The following is a 17,556-nucleotide window of genomic DNA, read 5'->3' on the forward strand; positions in this document are numbered from 1 at the left end:
TCTCTTCCAACACTCTGTAAAGCTCCTCCCGCCAAGGTACACGTCTCAACACAAGATCAGCCCATTTCATGTATAAGAGATCACCAATCAATTTGTACCTGTATGCTCTACGCACAAAGCCATACTTCATGCCTTGAGCTACTTCATGCGCCTCTCCATTTAGAGCACGTTCAATGTGTCTGATGATCCATGCTTCGAACTTTTTTAACAGGCCTTTAATTCTGAAGCACATTTCCTTCAATGAGGTGTTCTTGCTCTTCCACACACCCAGCACTTGCTTCACCACTAACAAGGCATCACCTTTTATGCTCAACCTTCGAACCCCATGCTTCAAACAAATGTGTAATCCAGCTTCCAGAGTAGCATATTCAACCTCATTGTTACTATGAGCATCCAATTTGAACCCTCTCTTGCATACTAGCTTCCCCTCTGGATCATAAAGTGCTATACCCCCTGAAGCTGCATCATGGCTCTTTCTGTATGAACCATCAAAGAACAACACATGTGCATTGCTGATCTGTGGCACTTCTTCAACTACCTTTATCACCACCTCTTCCTTAACAATAAGGGGATTCTCCTTGTAGGTCAACAAATCAGCTAGGGTAGCCCTTGTACTATCTTCCACTAGAAAAGAGAACTCAAACTCTTGCAGCTCAATTACCCATTTCTTCACCACATTTGACATGTTAGTGCCATTAATTAACTGTGACAAAAAGGCATAACTCGTCAAGAAAACAAAAGGTCATGGTAGCAAGTAATGACGAAATCGTCGACAAGCAAATATTACACTAGCCATCACTAGCTCTACTTCCGAGAACTTTCTCTCCGCTACCAACTTCACTCGGCTTGCACAATACACTGGCCTCATATAATAACTGCCCTTCCCCTTTTTCAATAGCATGGCTCCAATGGCATCATCCCCTACTGATGGATTTACATAAAACACTTTCTCCCAATCAGGAGCCTGCATGGCTGACAACCCCCCTAACACCTCTTTCACCTCTTGAAAGACTTCTTCACACTTGTCATCCCATTGCAATGGATCATGCTTTGCCACTTGCTGTAATGGATAAAGAAGCTGCGAAGACAATGGAATAAACCGTGCCATTTACTTCACTTTGTGTATAAAAGTTGCCAATTGCTTCGTACTCGTAGGTGATGGAAGAAGAATAATAGACTTAACCTTATCTGGATCAGCCTCAATGCCATTTTCTGACACCATGTGGCCCAATAACTTCACCCTTGGCTGTGCTAGATGACATTTCATTGGATTTAGTTGTCCTCCACATTCATCATATCGAGCCAATACCATCTGCACCTTCTCATGGTGTTCAATCCTACTGCTATAAACACAGAAGTCATCCATAAAAGCTTTAACACAACTACCAATGAATGGTTCCAACACCCAATTTGCTCTCTCTTGATAGAAGGAAGGTCCATTTGACAAACCAAATGGCAATACTGTGTAGCAATAGCAGCCCCATGGCGTAATAAAAGTGGTCTTTGTGCGGTCTTTAAGAGCAATCTTCAATTGAAAATAGCCTAAAAAACCATCACACACATTGTACCTCTCATAACCTGCCACTGAATCCAAGATCTGATCGATGAATGGAAGAGGATATGGGTTCTTCTTAGTGGCTGCGTTTAAGGGTTTAAAATCTACACAAATTCTCCACTTCCCATCCTTCTTTGGACTGACTACAACTGGACTCACCCATTCTGTGGTCTCCACAGGGACTATGAACCCTGCCTTCAACAACTTGTCCACCTCTTCTCGTAAGGCTTCCATTTGCTCTTGACCCATCCTTCTTAGACTTTTCCGCACTGGCTTAGCACCTTCTTTCCGCTCTATATGCATCTCTTTGCCCTTGAACCCTTTGATCTCTTCATATGAAGTAATGAACAAATCAGGAAAACTAGCTAGCATGTGCAAATATATATCCTTCTCCATAGCTGAGAGGTCTCCACTGATCATTTGTGTCATCAATTCCTGCTTCTTTGAAAACTCAACCTTGGTTTGCATCAGCCCTTGAATCACTTCATAAGGCCCTTCACTTTCATCTTCAACCTCATTCGCAAATGCAACTAAACCAAACTCTTGGATTTCTTTGTCCATCAAAAGAAATGCAACATCAGCATCCTCATCACTGCTAGTAGTGCTATCACTGTCCTCATCTGTCACCGTGGAAGAGTCTTCATCACCAGACTTATCCTCATCTTCATAAATCTCCTCTAATCGTTTCCTTGTGTCCATATTATAAAGCTTCTTGGTACCTGTCTTTCCATAGAGGCTAATCGTACCATGTCGCCAATCTTGAACAACTCCCACTGCACGTAACCATGGTCTGCCCAGTATAATAGGATATGCTCCCAACCTTGCTGGCATCACGTGAAAATCAACCAGTGCCTTTGCATCATATGTCTCCACTTCTAAGCTCTTTACAACACCCAAGCATTTTACTTTTTGATGGTTTGCCAATTTGATCCGAAAACCTGACACCCCAGCCACTGTGAGACCCATCTTCTCAACGCATGAGTGTGTTATGATGCATATTTGGGCTCCGCCATCCACATAACCTTGTCCCAAATTTTTCCTTTTATGCCACACATCTACTATTGGACAAATGTCTGATAGCTCATCCATTGCCAATAGCTTTACTGAACCTCTCTCTGGCTCTTTCTCCATTGGGTTAACCATCCTCTTCCACCGTCGCTTTAGCTTAGGCACCATCTCTATACGCTGCCCAAAAGTAACATCTGCCTTCCTGCTCATCAGATCCTCCTTCAAGTCATAGATTACTTGCCCATCCCCTAGTGGAAAATATGAAACATGAAACTTTCAACGAGCTCTCCTTTTCCTCTTGGCCTTGACATCCTCGCCTTCATGGATCTTTCCTTTCTTCTTACTAGGACCTGGGGCACTTCTTCCTTCCTTATCCTCTGTGGTCCTCTTCCCAATAGGCATCACTAATGTATCCTCTAGCTTTGATGCCTTCTCCAAGGTGACTACAATTAGCACTTTTGTCTTTTCCTTTTCCTCTTGGGTTAATCCACTGGTTCCTTCATCTCCCTTAATTTCGATGCCATAATCATTTGACGTAGTTAACACCTGTCTTGGCAATGGATACATGTCTCCCCCCATCCTTGGTGGCTTATCACATTGCGGGCTGATGTGACCCAACTCTCCACAATTGTAACATGTGGGCGTCTGCCTCCAAAACCTACCATTGCTTTGTCCAACACCATTTCTATGTATTTCTTCACCTTCTGGCTGATTTGTATACCTCCCTCGACGTCGATTATTTCCCACGTGACCTAGCATGTTTAGGCTGAGATTCTTCATTAAATCTACCACTTGCCTCATGTCTTGCCTTAGCCCATCATCTTGCACAGTTGTAGTGACCACTGCTGGCATAACCTGAGTAGTAACAGGAACCACTGGTTCATGATGAACCCCTGACATGCGACCTTGTAAAGACTCTATAGGCTGAAATTCATACCTCATGGGCAAAGACTCCACCCCTAACTGGCTCATTTTCCTCAACTTCCACTCTTTGTTCCTTGCTACCTCTAGTGCATCTTCATATGTCCTAGGCTTCTTTAGCTCCACTCTCCAACGTATATTCTCCCAAAGACCAGCCAAGAACCTGTCCTTCTTCATCATGTCAGGCGGGGGTACCTGTGGTGCTAAGGCCTTGCACATCCGCTCCCATGCCAATGAGAACTTACGTATGTACGCATCTACTGGCTCACCTTCCTTTTGCACCAAACCTTGTACTTCTTGCCACACTTTGTCAGGATCTTCTATCTTCACAAAATCCACTTCCAACCCATGCCTTAGATTGTCCCAACTCAATCTTACAGTTGGATCCGCTGCACGCAACTCCTCTTCAAATGTTTTGGACCAGACTCGTGCATCACTCTTCAAACAAATTTGGAGAAGACATAACATCTGCGTAGGGTCATGAATCTGGTTGCTAATGCAGGCAACCTCCATCTTTTCCAAAAAATCTTCCACATCTTCATCACTTCTTCCATGAAACTCCGGATAAGAGAAAGCCATGGCTACCCAAGTTACAATGCTTTGAGAACCCCTTTGAACACACGTGCAAGAACCCAAAACTTTTGACTACCCAATCCCCAGAAACTTCAATGGAGCTCAACTTTAGATAAGGACAAACACATGCACATCAAATGAGTTTTCATAGTTAATCATCGGAATGACAACAGGCAAAGGACATTCTAGGATCTCTCGTAATCTTCTTGGCCCGAACATAAAGACTATGTGCTACTGGAAAAAAATCTTCCTGGACACATGAATATTTATCTGGATTCTTTGAGTTAAATGAAAAGGAGTGAATTGAGGGCCATTTTGATCATCCATTAAAGCCAAGCATGAAGCTCCCAAGAAGGCACACCTGACTTAAGCTCTGATTTTGCCAAAATTTCAGCTGAATAACAGCATAAATGGCTCAAAAGACCAAGAAACCAGCCATCATAACTTGGAAAAATTTTGACAGAGTTTCCCTAGAAGTAGAGCAGTAGGAACCCAGAATATAGATTGTATATATATGCATAAACTGTCAACAATAGAATCCGAGCATCAAATAGGACTCACTAGTACATAGCCTATGGTGAGGTCACGAAAACGGTGCTCCAGCTACTTGTATCACCGAAAGAATCTCCACATTTGAGAATCGCCCAGCTCAATAAAAACCTCACGCTATCGACCCTCACACAAAGGCTAATGCAAATCGCGTATAGTCAAGTCTCAGAAATGACTATCTTCCAGACCAAGTCTCAGAAATGGCTGGGACTGCCAAATACAACCAAGTATGGCTCCACAAATGCGTACAATGAAAGTTTCCACAAGTAACGTACAATCCAGCAGACAATGCGCTCAAATAGGCGCCAAGTGATGCATACCCACAACAACTGCAAGTGACATCAATGCTAGTATATCACTGTACTCCAACTACCTGTACCTATGTGAATCACCTGTACCTGTACCTATCCCTGTAACCTGTAGCCTCGAATCTCGAAGCTTGAAGCTCGAAGCAGAAGGTACTCGAAGACGATCCTCCGTGGGGGCGCCAAAAGAATGTGAGCGGGATGGAAACACACACAACACCTCTATAATGACTCGACACACACTCTTGGGATGATACACACACACATTATGGGGCACCACTCGGCTTACACAACAGGCCTGGCCGAGACACGAAACACACAGACGGAGTGAGAAGAGAGAGATTTCCCACTTGCCCACTCAATACTCACACATACACACTCACACACACACACTCTCAATTCAGATCAAAGGAGGAAAATTGCTATTGTTTAGACTCAATGAAGCTCAGCCCAACACCAATGGGGCAAATAGTTTACACAGTATTGAGGAAATACACCAGATACAACCACAAAGTTAAGCAGAGGCTTCACTCACCGGAGAAGATTACACAGACAAATAGCAGAAAATCTATGAGGAATTGGAAAAATGGACAGCGCCATTGGGTCCGGAACGCCCAAAAACCCCACCCTACAATGTCACAGTGCTCAAATCGGACCTCGGATGAGCAGTTTAGGGCCAAAAAATGCTCCAAAAACAGCAAAAACACACTTGCGGCTGTTCCTCCTCTCTTCTCCACATTTTTTTCTGGTCTTCTCTCAGTTTTTTCAGTTCCCACACTTAGCTGTATTAGTTTGGCACCCGTGGCCTTTTAGATGACCTCAAACGGACCCCGAACAGGCCAAAAACTGACCTCGCAGTGCATAGTTGTCACCTTTTTGCATCATCCGCACACCTAGCACTTAGTTTTTCCAAATAATGCATCCCGCAACCACGTGAAGTGGCCCCAAAAAGTGGTTCTCATGATGATTATTTTGCATAAGTATCACAAGAAAACACCCACGTCGTGTCCATACTTCTCCGCGTGCAAGTATTGACCCCGTTCGACCTCCTGACGCCACTCGATGCCATCTGACGCACCTGCTTACCTCATGTCGTCGGCCCCCGGATAGCTTCCTCGAGAAGTTTTACGCGCTACCAACTCCTCCTTATTGTAGAAAAAACACAGTGGTACTGGTAATAGTGAAAATCGATGCACTATGTACACCCTGTCCTACCTGTACACATGTGGGCCCCACGTAACCACCTGGCTCTGAAAAATGGGCAATTCTTTATTTGATGCACCATGCATGTATATGTACATATGCGCAATCCCTTGCTCCAAAAAACTCCTGACAACGTTAAAATCATGGATGAGATTGAGAATGTTGAGGCAAGCACCAGAGCCATGAATTGCTTTTCCTTGTGAGTTGTTTGTCGTATATACAAGTTTCTTGCCAAGTATAACTTGAAGTCCGAGTCCATACAACAAATGATGGGAAAAACTAAGCAAGGATTTGTTATGCATTCGAGTAATCTGACTTACCCAACTGATCAACTTTTGACACCAAGGACCAACCAACTTCGACTAATGATGAGAGAAGAAGAGGAAAGAAAGATACACATCCCCAAATGCCAAAGGAACACAAAGCCAAATATCTCAAAACGGGGAAGTTCTTTGATTGTGGGGAATAGGGACATATATCTATACGGTGTCCCAAAAAGTCACAAGAATGAGAACAAACAGGGTGAGGAGATACTCGCTCCAGAATAGATATTGGAAAGGAAACTGGAAGGGATACTGATGTGTTGACACTATTTTTGCTTTATGACATTATGAATAAAGAGCTTTGAGATGAAAATTAATGTTTTTTATTGAAGATCTTGTTATTTGTGCTTAGATCACAGGTGAAATCGAGAATTAAATGTTAAGGAATTTGCATTTGAATGCAATTGGGAGTAATGACAGCTCTAGAATGAACCCGATCATAATTCAAGGTAAGAATCATGAATTTTCAATGAGATGATTGGATAATGTGATAAGCGCATCAAGAGTTCCCAAGGGATGAGATGGCTACATAGGGATCTAAGTGCATCAAGATTTCTAAACCGATGAGATAACTAGATTGAAACACTATGTTCAGTATGAACTAAGTGTGTAATTTCTGAATCGGAATTCTTGAAAATGAATCTCATTCTTGTGCTCACTGATGTGATTGTGTTTGAATGCAAGATTGAAAGACAAAATGATTGTAGTATTTTGGTCTTGAGAATCTATGGACATGGTCGCAATAAAAATTAGTTAAGCCGACATTAGTGAGGTCTTGTGTGGATCTAAATGCAATTGCTAAACACGTTGCCAGGAATCATGATTCTTGATCTAGATGATTTTTACGTGATATGATTTGAACGTGATGTGAATGTTTAGAGATTGTTGTCTTTGTGCAAGTGTTGTATTTGTGTCGTCTCGTGCTTCGATACTTTAAGTCACTGTCTACAGAACTGGTTTATGGCTTATGTCTGATTTTGTATGCGTAATCGAGGGCAATTACAATTCTTTCAAGAGGGGGGTATATATGCCACCAAATGATGACGTGACAGGCTGTACGGACCGCAGTTGTACGGATAGACCCATAGATTGCATTGACATGCTAATGTGGACAGCCCTTTGGAATTTTGAGGAATGTGTTGACTGATGTTGACGTGGCAATGTACAGATTTTTGCAATTTTTTTAGCGATAGCTTTTGAGCCAGTAGCTTTTGAGTTTGAAGCTTTTTTATGTATTACTTTTGAGATCCCTTGGGGCCTTTAAATATGTATTGAGAGGGTCTCCGTAACTCAGACTGTCTGGCTATCGAGCAACTGAGCGGAGAGGACCCTCTGACTCTGTAACTTTGCTTAAGCATTAATATAAAAATAATTACCAAAAGGGCCACCAGATTTTGGGGCCAATACCTCTGGGCATCACTACAAGAGGTCACGCACAAGTCGGTGCATGTACCGACGAAATAGTGCTAATTTTTAAACTAAAAAGCGATGAAATAAGCGTTGAAAAGAGACGCCGGTATCATAGCGTCGGTATGACTATTGGTATGGTAGGCATCAGAATAGGCCTATAAATTGGCGTCGGAATATTCAATGGAACAAGCATTAGTATTAATATATTAAATTCCGACACTTATTTCGTTGGATCTACCGACGATGATACCGTCACCTGTACCGACGACCAAAACCTGCAATTTTTTTTTGGGCAAAGAGGGCTGGGAACTAGTGTTGCATGTACTGCAGCAAAAGAAAACAACCCTCTCTGCCCAAAGGAAGAGTGCACAAGCAACCGCACTCCACGTACAAGCTGATGCTAAAGAGCGAATGTATGGCAATTAGCAAAATTGTAAGAATAACATAACTTGTTAACATAATTAAAACATGAGTCAAAAACTGTAAAACCATAAACATAACATGTCACAAGAGGTCGCGCAAAAGTCGGTGCAGGTACCGACAAAATAGCGCTAATTTTTAAACTAAAAAGCACTGAAATAAGCCTCGAAAGAGACTCCCGTATCGTAGCATCGGATGATTATCGGTATGGCAGGTGTTGAAATAGGCCTATAAATAGACGTCAGAATATTCAACGGAACAAGCACCGGTATTAATATATTAAATTCTGACACTCATTTCGTTGGCTCTATCGACAATGATACCGTCACCTGTACCAACGACCAAAACCTGCAAAATTTCTTTGGGTAGAGAGGGCTGGGCACTAATGCTGCATGTACTGCAGCAAAAGAAAACAACCCTCTCTACCCAAAGGAAGAGTGCACAAGCAACCGCACTCCACCTACAAGCTAACACTAAAGAGCGAGTGTATGGCAATTAGCAAAATTGTAAGAATAACATAACTTGTTAACATAATTAAAACATGAGCCCAAAACTGTAAAACCATAAACATAACCTATTTTTCCTACCATAACCATTACCATAACTTTCTTGTCATACCATCATAGCAAAACCATAACCATAACCTTGCACAACCATAACCTTGTACAACTATAACCATAACCATAACCATAGCAAAACCATAACCATAGCACGATTTCTATACCATCATAGAAAAACCATAACCATCACCTGAACGAAAAGCATAACTATAACCTTGCACAACCATAACCATAGCAAAACCATAACCATAGCCATAACCATCAGATGATTGTCATACCATCATAGCAAAACCATAATCTTAAGTTGAATTTCAAACCTTAACCATACCATAAACATAACCATAAACCATAAACATAAGTACTACAAAACTGTACATATGCAAATAATCACTGAGTGAGAAGCCCTCACGGTAATGCCTCCCAATCGACGTCCTCTCCCTCCTCCTGTAGCTGGGTCAAAAGGGCCATATGTCCATGCTTGTACCCATACTTCTCCTCTTGGCGTTGGAAGGTGCTTCACGACAACTTCCTGCAAAATTATGGTTTAATCATTAGATATATCTTCAAATAACATATATATTATCAATAATTTAAAGCATACGTATAATACTTACAAACTCATGTCAAAGCGCATCGTAGCCTCCACTCCCAAGATGTGACGCTCCAACAGACTCCAAATGTGCTTTGGCTGCATCTCTCTGTTGCTGACATCTATTGGGATTGTCTTGTGTCTCTTGTGCAATCCCAATCCACTCCTCTGCATCCAACCATGCCGGCTTGGGATCGCCGTCATTGAACCTGTCTCTGGCCTCTGACCAACGGTGTGACATTGTGGACCTTGCCAGGCTCAAAATCCAGGCGTTCGAGACCTGATCGTATCCCTCTACCGGCATGTACTCTCTCTGAATGGCGTCGATGATGTAATTCTTTCTCTCAAGATCCAGATTTTCCCAAATCTCCATCACAGTGTGAACAAAGTGAATCGTGCAGAGCTGTCCCGAATACTCTGTCACATTTCCTTTCCCACCCTATCTGCCACAACAGGCCCATCCCTGCTCCTGTATAGCTTGCCAGGATCATGCTCATGTGATCCCCAAGGTGTACATGGTGTGCCCATCGGTGAACTATCTACTGAAGAGAGTGGTGGACGCTCTCTCGGTGGTGTGGACGCATCGATAGAACCACTACCAAAGAAACCACCGCCTCCAAAACAACGGCTACGTCGTCTCGAGGATGGACCACCCATCGGTGTAGAGGGCACACAAGTCCTAGGCGTAGGGGGCTCACTAGACTGAGGTGTGGGGCCGCTTGGTGTAGGGACCACACTAGTCCCGAGCGTAGGGTCGGTCGTAGTAGGTCTAGAGGTACTTGCACCTACACCCCAAAGGTGTTGTGCCATCACAATCTGCTCTGGTGTGAACTGAGACAAAAACAAGCCCATTTGCTCGGGTGACATGCCGACCGGAGTGACTGGAAAACTAAAACTAGGAGAGTATGGCTCATCGTCATCCGCCATGGCTAATCATACACAAACAACACCAACAAAATACGTTAGTTTACGTAAGAAATGCTTAATCAATACAAACAACAAATCAACAAAGCTGCTACACAAATGAAACAAATCAATGAAACTGCTACATAAATGACCAAAATCTAAAGTGTATTGTAGACTAATAAAAAGAGATTTACAAAAGGTTTCCTAGCAAAAGTCATTAGTTAATCTCTCATCCTCTATGAGATTTGATGCACCAAAGATGTCTATCTGAATCTGTACTTCTGCATCTTCGTCATCGAACTCTACTTCTTCGTCGCTCTCTGCATTAGCTTCACTATTTGACACCTCATCTCTAGGTTTAGACAATTGCTCGATGCTGACATCCACCTAAGAATCTAAACTTAAAGTTGGAGTGTCTTGCGCTTTGTTTATGAATCACCTCTTTGAGCTCAACATCCAATCCTTCACACACTTGCTTGGTACGTGGAGAAACTTGAACGACATAGAGCCAGCAGGGTTCAGACAGATCATTCTCATAATTTTCTGTCCGTAGTGGATCGTGTATGAACACAAATTATTCACAATGCTACGGAAGTACGAATGTATCCCGCACATTTGTCCGCACCCGCCGCCTAGAGTTCACTTGAATCAATCCAGTCTTGTCTTTGCTCACATTTTCATTAGGGCCGTTGGTAATAACTTTGAACCACTTGACATCAAAGATAAAAATATCAAACTTTCTAAAGCTAATCTTCAAGATGTCTTGGATGTAGCCAAAGTATTCAATTTGTCCAGTCTCTGTATTCTCATCCCTGGCACTACTCCTACTTTCTTGGATGAAGCTTGCCCTAACACCACTGTCGAAAGTGACCCTTTGTTATTTGATCCGTTGCACTCTAAAGTGCTTCCCATGCGACCACAAAGCTCCATATTTGTGATACTACAGCCACAAAATTGAAACAGACTAAAAGTTATTAAAGCAAAATAATTTTCATGTAGAGCTCGAAAAGGAAGTTGTGAAATGTACATGCCAATCGCAACCCCTTGACATCTCCTCTTCCTCTGCAGTAATCAACACTCGACTCCTCTTTGCCATTGAGAGTGTCGCATCTAACCACCACCCAGTTGGAAAGTCAGGCAATTTCTGAAGATGGTCTAAGGAAGGTTTCTAGTTACACTGTTGCGCTTGAATTGAAGGCGATCCATCAAACGTTGTTGCTTTTTCCCTTCGTACCTCTCTAGCCACTTTTGCATGATTTCTGAGTTGAGAAGGCATACTCTCATAACCTTTTCTTGCATTGTGATGTCCATCTTCCTTACATGCATTTGAATGGTAATAATGTTTGTTGTAAAGTACTTCTCCACCATGCACACTGCTTCAATAGCATTTAAGCATGCTACATCGATGCTGTCTTCTCTTATCTCTTTTGAACTGATCTAGCATACCAACTCACTGATTTTGTAGATTTTTCTTCTAATGTCATCTGTCAAACAACACTTGATGTCAATTGGTAAGATGAACTATAAAAATTTGTGCCAATCGTGGGACTTAAGAACGCTGAGATTGTCATCTCTTGTAAAATCCGTTTTCAAACATCGCATGCACCCTGTGGGAGTCTTGAATGAAGATTAGTCTTCTTCACTTATTGCTCTTCTGTGTGACTCAGAACCCATGGACCTTTTGGTATAGACCACTTTCCATTGGGTTTAAGTCAAGGCCACATCTCTAGCATTCAATCCACAGCCTGCAGGTCATTTCTTTGGGCCTTGCTCTCCCATTTTCCAGTGATGGTCTTCCAGATGATCTCCCCCATATTTTTGAAGATGTGCATTGGGTGGATCAAATGATTAATCAACACGTCACTCCAGTATGGGAAATCATGGAAAATAGAAAGTCTTTTCATTCCAGGTGGCATCCAGTCTCCCTTCTCCAGCCACATGTTTTTCCAATCGCTCGCTTTCAGTGGATGCATGTCATGTTTGCATATGTTTGGTCCACGTAGCTCATGTCCTTCATGCAAAAATCTACCATGCTCCTCATAAACTGTCTTGCTCAAATGCTCAGAGCGGCGGAAGCCAAGTTGAGGACCACATTTTGGACATGCATGATTGCCCGAGTAACTCAAGCCTGAAACATCACATATTAATATTTAAAAGGGTTGACATTTCCATGAATCACATGCGTGTGAGGGTTTTAAAGGCGCTTACCTGAGCACTCACCGGAGGCCAATAGTGCATGGTCCACACGAGAATGCCTTGCACATGTACATTCCATCGTCCAATTGGTTGGGACATATCAACCACATCGATTCCTGTCCATAAGAGTGGTGCCAGATAGACGTCCATGTTCTTTTCTTTGTACTTTCCTGCGATGATCAATGACAGCAACAGATAGCCCTTCTTGATAGCTAGCCGTGGTGGAAGATTATAATTAACCACACAAATAGGTCAAATGCTCCATGACAAGCTCCATGATCCAAAAGGGTTTACTCCGTCCATTGCCAGACCAAAGCGGATACATGGAGGCTCGTTCTTAGATGTAGGCCAACTTTCCTCTATGTGCTTCCATGCACGAGAGTCAGCAAGTACCCGCATAACATCATCTGGCGATCTAGTATTTGAGTGCCATGTCATCAAAGTGGCTACGGAGTTGCACTTGAACATGCTCTTTATTCTTGGAATGATAGGAAAGTGTCGAAGGACCTTTGCAGGAAAAAAGTTTCCTTGTGTGTCCTTCCTGTACCTGTTTGATCCACAATTGGGACATTGTTCCAGGTTTGCATACTCATTTTGCAAAAAAGTATACAATCACTAGGACATGCATGTATTTTTTGATAATCCAAGCCCAAATTATTAAGAAGCTTTTTAGTGGCTGGACGGGTAGGGGGCATGTGATTCTCTTCTGGCAAGATTTGCTCATTCAACAACCTGACGTTACATGAACAAGTCAGCCCTTTGATCAATTTATATGAACTGTAATTTGCACTTTACCATGCTTATGATAAATATGTTTACCTGAAAAGCTCTGTGATGACTGAGGTGTCAGACCAACCGTAGACAGACTCCAAATTAAGCATTCCAATGCGGTACGGAGAACTGAGATTTTTACACCAGTGTAGAGTGGCATGCGTACAAGACTTTGCATCATCTCGCCCTCCTCATCGTTCTTATCATGCCGTCACTATGAACGGGATGGTTGAGATTGGTCCAGAGTACTGCGTTCAATGCTGTCGCCTTCTATGTTGGAATCCATGTCAAAGAACGCGTCCAACATCTGCTCCATCTCTACTTCTTGAAATGTCGCTTCAGGTATTGGTTGGGAGGACTCAGTCGATGGCTGCTCATTTGAAAATCTTCTTTTCTGGGATGAAGTTGGAGCATTATCTACTTGCGGACTTTGACCTTCAATCTCTAGACCATGAAATTGATAACGCAGGTCTTGTACTTGCTCTATCGGAAAGAGACCGTGATTACGTATGTGTTGGTCGCAGATTTTTTGTTTTCAAAAAATGTGATGCTTGCAATGCGCACAAGAACACACCATCCTATCGTCCATACTTTATCTACCAATGATGCAACAAATAATTAAAACACTCTAGTTGTTATAACTACAAGCTTTAACAACCTCACATTCTCTAGGGAGGCCTGATCCCCGCACACCTCGGTGTAGAGGTACACGGAGATTAGGACCACAGGGTAATAATCTCGTCTTTGTAAACAATGACTATATATTAAAGTTCTTGAAGTGTGTGCGCACTTTGGAAGTCTGATTGTATTTTTTCAACTATTTTCTGCTAGCTCTAACAACCTTACATTCTCTAGCCAGGCCCGATCCCCGCACACCTCGGTCTAGAGGTGCACAAAGATAACGACCACAGGGTAATAATCTCGTCTTTATTGGTCAATGACTATATATTAAGGTTCTAATTTCAGTCTATGTGCACTTTTGAAGTCCGATTGTATTTTTCTACTATTAATTTGATGCTAGTTCTAACCTAACCTATAACGTAACCCTAACCTAACTTATAACCTAAACCTAACCTAACCGAAGTCCGTATGCGTTTTTAGAAGTACACGAGTCATCTTCGAATTCCGATTCCGTTTTTTCTACTAATAATTTGACGATAGCTCTAACCTAACCTATAGTCGTTATGCCTAACCTATAATCTAACCTAACGTAAAACCTATACCTAACTTAACTTAATGTAACCTAACTCATAATATCTATCTAACCTATAACCTAACCTAACCGAAGTCCGTTTGCATTTTTAGAAGTACACGAGTCATCTTCGAAGTCTGATTGCGTTTTTACTACTATTAATTTGATGCTAGATCTAACGTAACTTATAATCTAACCTATAACATAAAACCTATACATAACCTAACTTAATGTAACCTATCTTATAACATCTACCTAACCTATAACCTAACCTAACAGAAGTCTGTTTGCATTTTTAGAAGAACACGAGTCATCTTTGAAGTCCAATTGCGTTTTTAAAAGTACACTATTATGCTGTCGATAGCTCTAACCTGACCTATAATCTCACCTAACATATAACCTAAATCTAACCCTTCCTAACCTAACATAAAAACAACACAATGGTGAGGCGTTTAGAAAAACGACAAGCCATACAAATTGCCCACAATGTATATGCGATGTGGGCAAGCTCTATGGCTTGCCAATTTGGCAAACGGCTCAAAATTGTGTTGTTTTTAGAGTTGGGAAGCGATTTTATGGCCTAAAAACCACTCGCAGACATATAGACAACACAATGGCGAGCCGTTGGCAATATGGCAAGCCATAGAGCTTGCCCACAATGCATACGTCTTGTGGGGAAGCTTTATGGCTTGCCGTATTGCCAAACGGATCGCCATTGTGTTGTTTTTAGGGGCACGAGGTAATTTTAACACTTGAAAATCGCTCGCAAACATATGGACAACACCATGGCGAGCCGTTTGGCAATACGGCAAGCCATAAAGCTTGCCCACAATGCATATGCATTGTAAGCAAGATCTATGGCTTGCCGTATTGCCAAACGGCTCGCCATGGTGCTATTTTAGGACTTGAAAATCTTTCGCGGACATATAAACAACACAATGGGGAGCCGTTGGCAATACGGAAAGCCATAGAGCTTTCCCACAATGCATATGTGTTGTGGGTAAGCTTTATGGCTTGCCGTATTGACGAACGGATCGCCATTGTGTTGTTTTTAATATGCGTTGTGGGTAAGCTCTATAGCTTGCCGTATTGTCGAACGTAGTTTAACCTAACTTAACATAATGTAGCTTTACCTAGCTTAACATAACATGACCTAACGTAACTAAACCTAACATAGATTAACCTAATCTAACCTAACATATAAGATAAACTAACCTAATTTAACGTAGCTTAACTTAACCTAACTTAATATAACTTAACCTAACGTAGCTTAATTCAATCTAGCCTAACGTATAATATAGCCTAACCTAACCTAACGTATAACCTAACATAACAACGTAGCTTAAATTAACGTAACCTAACCTAACCTAATTTAACTTAACTTATAACCTAAACTTAACCTAAAACATAAACGCCATCAACTACATAATTTGAAAAATGACATAATTCAATAAAAATTTTCTTCAAAACAAGATTTTTCATGAACTTAAACAAAATTTTTCCATAATTTAAAATGAAATTTCACATAACAAATCCTAATTTCTTTTAAAACATTGAAAGTTTAAAGCATATATTCAAAGTTTAAAGCATGAAATTTTCTTTTCTTAATATACAAAGTAATTTAAATAAACTTAATATGCATTTAAAGGTTTGAGCACTCACATTCGTCCTATTTGAGCAATGAAAGTTGTTGTAAAAGTCCTGGAACCTTCAAAAACGCACACACAAACACATAACTAAACCCTAAACCCTAAATCTACAAGTAAACATGAAAACAATCTTACCTTAGTGTTATGTGCTAACCCACAAGCAAGATTAGCACCTCCGATGGCGTGTATCGCAGCAGATCTGTGAGAGATGGTGAAGAGGAGAGCTTGAGATGTGGTGCAAGAACGAGGATAAATACGCAGAGAAAGCCCGTGGTTTTGGTTTTTGCAGGTACCGACAGTACCGCTATCGGTACATCCATCGGTACAGTCATCGAAAGGGGCGTCGGAATGCGCATTCGCGTTGCCGTCGGAAGACGTGCTGGAAGAGGCATCGGAAATTTAAAAATGAAATTTTAAAAAAAAACCATAGCTCCCTCCATAGATACACACACATATACTGACGCCCGCCAGTGACGTCGGTAATGTGGTGCCGGAATTCAAGTGACCTCTTGTAGTGTGTTTGCCATACCATAACCATTACCGTAACTTGCTTGTCATACCATAACCATAACCATAACCAAAACACGATTGCTATACCATCATAGCAAAACCATAACCATCACCTAAACCAAAACCATAACCAAAACACAATTGCTATACCATCATAGCAAAACCATAACCATCACCTAAACCAAAACCATAACCATAACCTTGCACAACCATAACCATCACCTGAACCAAAACCATAACCATAACCTTGCACAACCATAACCATAACCATAACCATAACCATAACCATAACCATAACCATAACCATAGCAAAACCATAACCTTCACCTGAACCAAAACCATAACCATAACCTTGCACAACCATAACCATACCTATCAGATGATTGTCATACCATCATAGAAAAACCATAATCTTAAGTTGAATTTCAAACCTTAACCATACCATAAACATAACCATAAACCATAAATATAAGTACTACAAAATTGTACATATGCAAATAATCACTGAGTGAGAAGCCCTCACGGTAATGCCTCCCAATCAACGTCCTCTCGCTCCTCCTCCAGCTAGGGCAAAAGGGCCACAAGTCCATGCTTGTACCCATACTTCTCCTCTTGGCGTTGGAAGGCGCTTCACGGCAACTTCCTGCAAAATTATAGTTTAATCATTAGATATATCTTCAAATAACATATATATTATCAATAATTTAAAGCATACGTATAATACTTACAAACTCATGTCGAAGCGTATTCTAGCCTCCGCTCCCAAGATGTGATGCTCCAGCAGACTCCAAACGTGCTCTGGCTGCATCTCATTGCTGCTGAAATATATTGGGATTATCTTATGTCTCTCATGCAATCCCAATCCACTCCTCTACGTCCAACCATGCCAGCTTGGGATCGCCGTCATTGAACCTGT

The sequence above is a fragment of the Adiantum capillus-veneris genome, chromosome 21 (genome assembly GCF_014529385.1).
Source record: "Adiantum capillus-veneris isolate H3 chromosome 21, ASM1452938v2, whole genome shotgun sequence".
NCBI classification, from domain to species: domain Eukaryota; kingdom Viridiplantae; phylum Streptophyta; class Polypodiopsida; order Polypodiales; family Pteridaceae; genus Adiantum; species Adiantum capillus-veneris.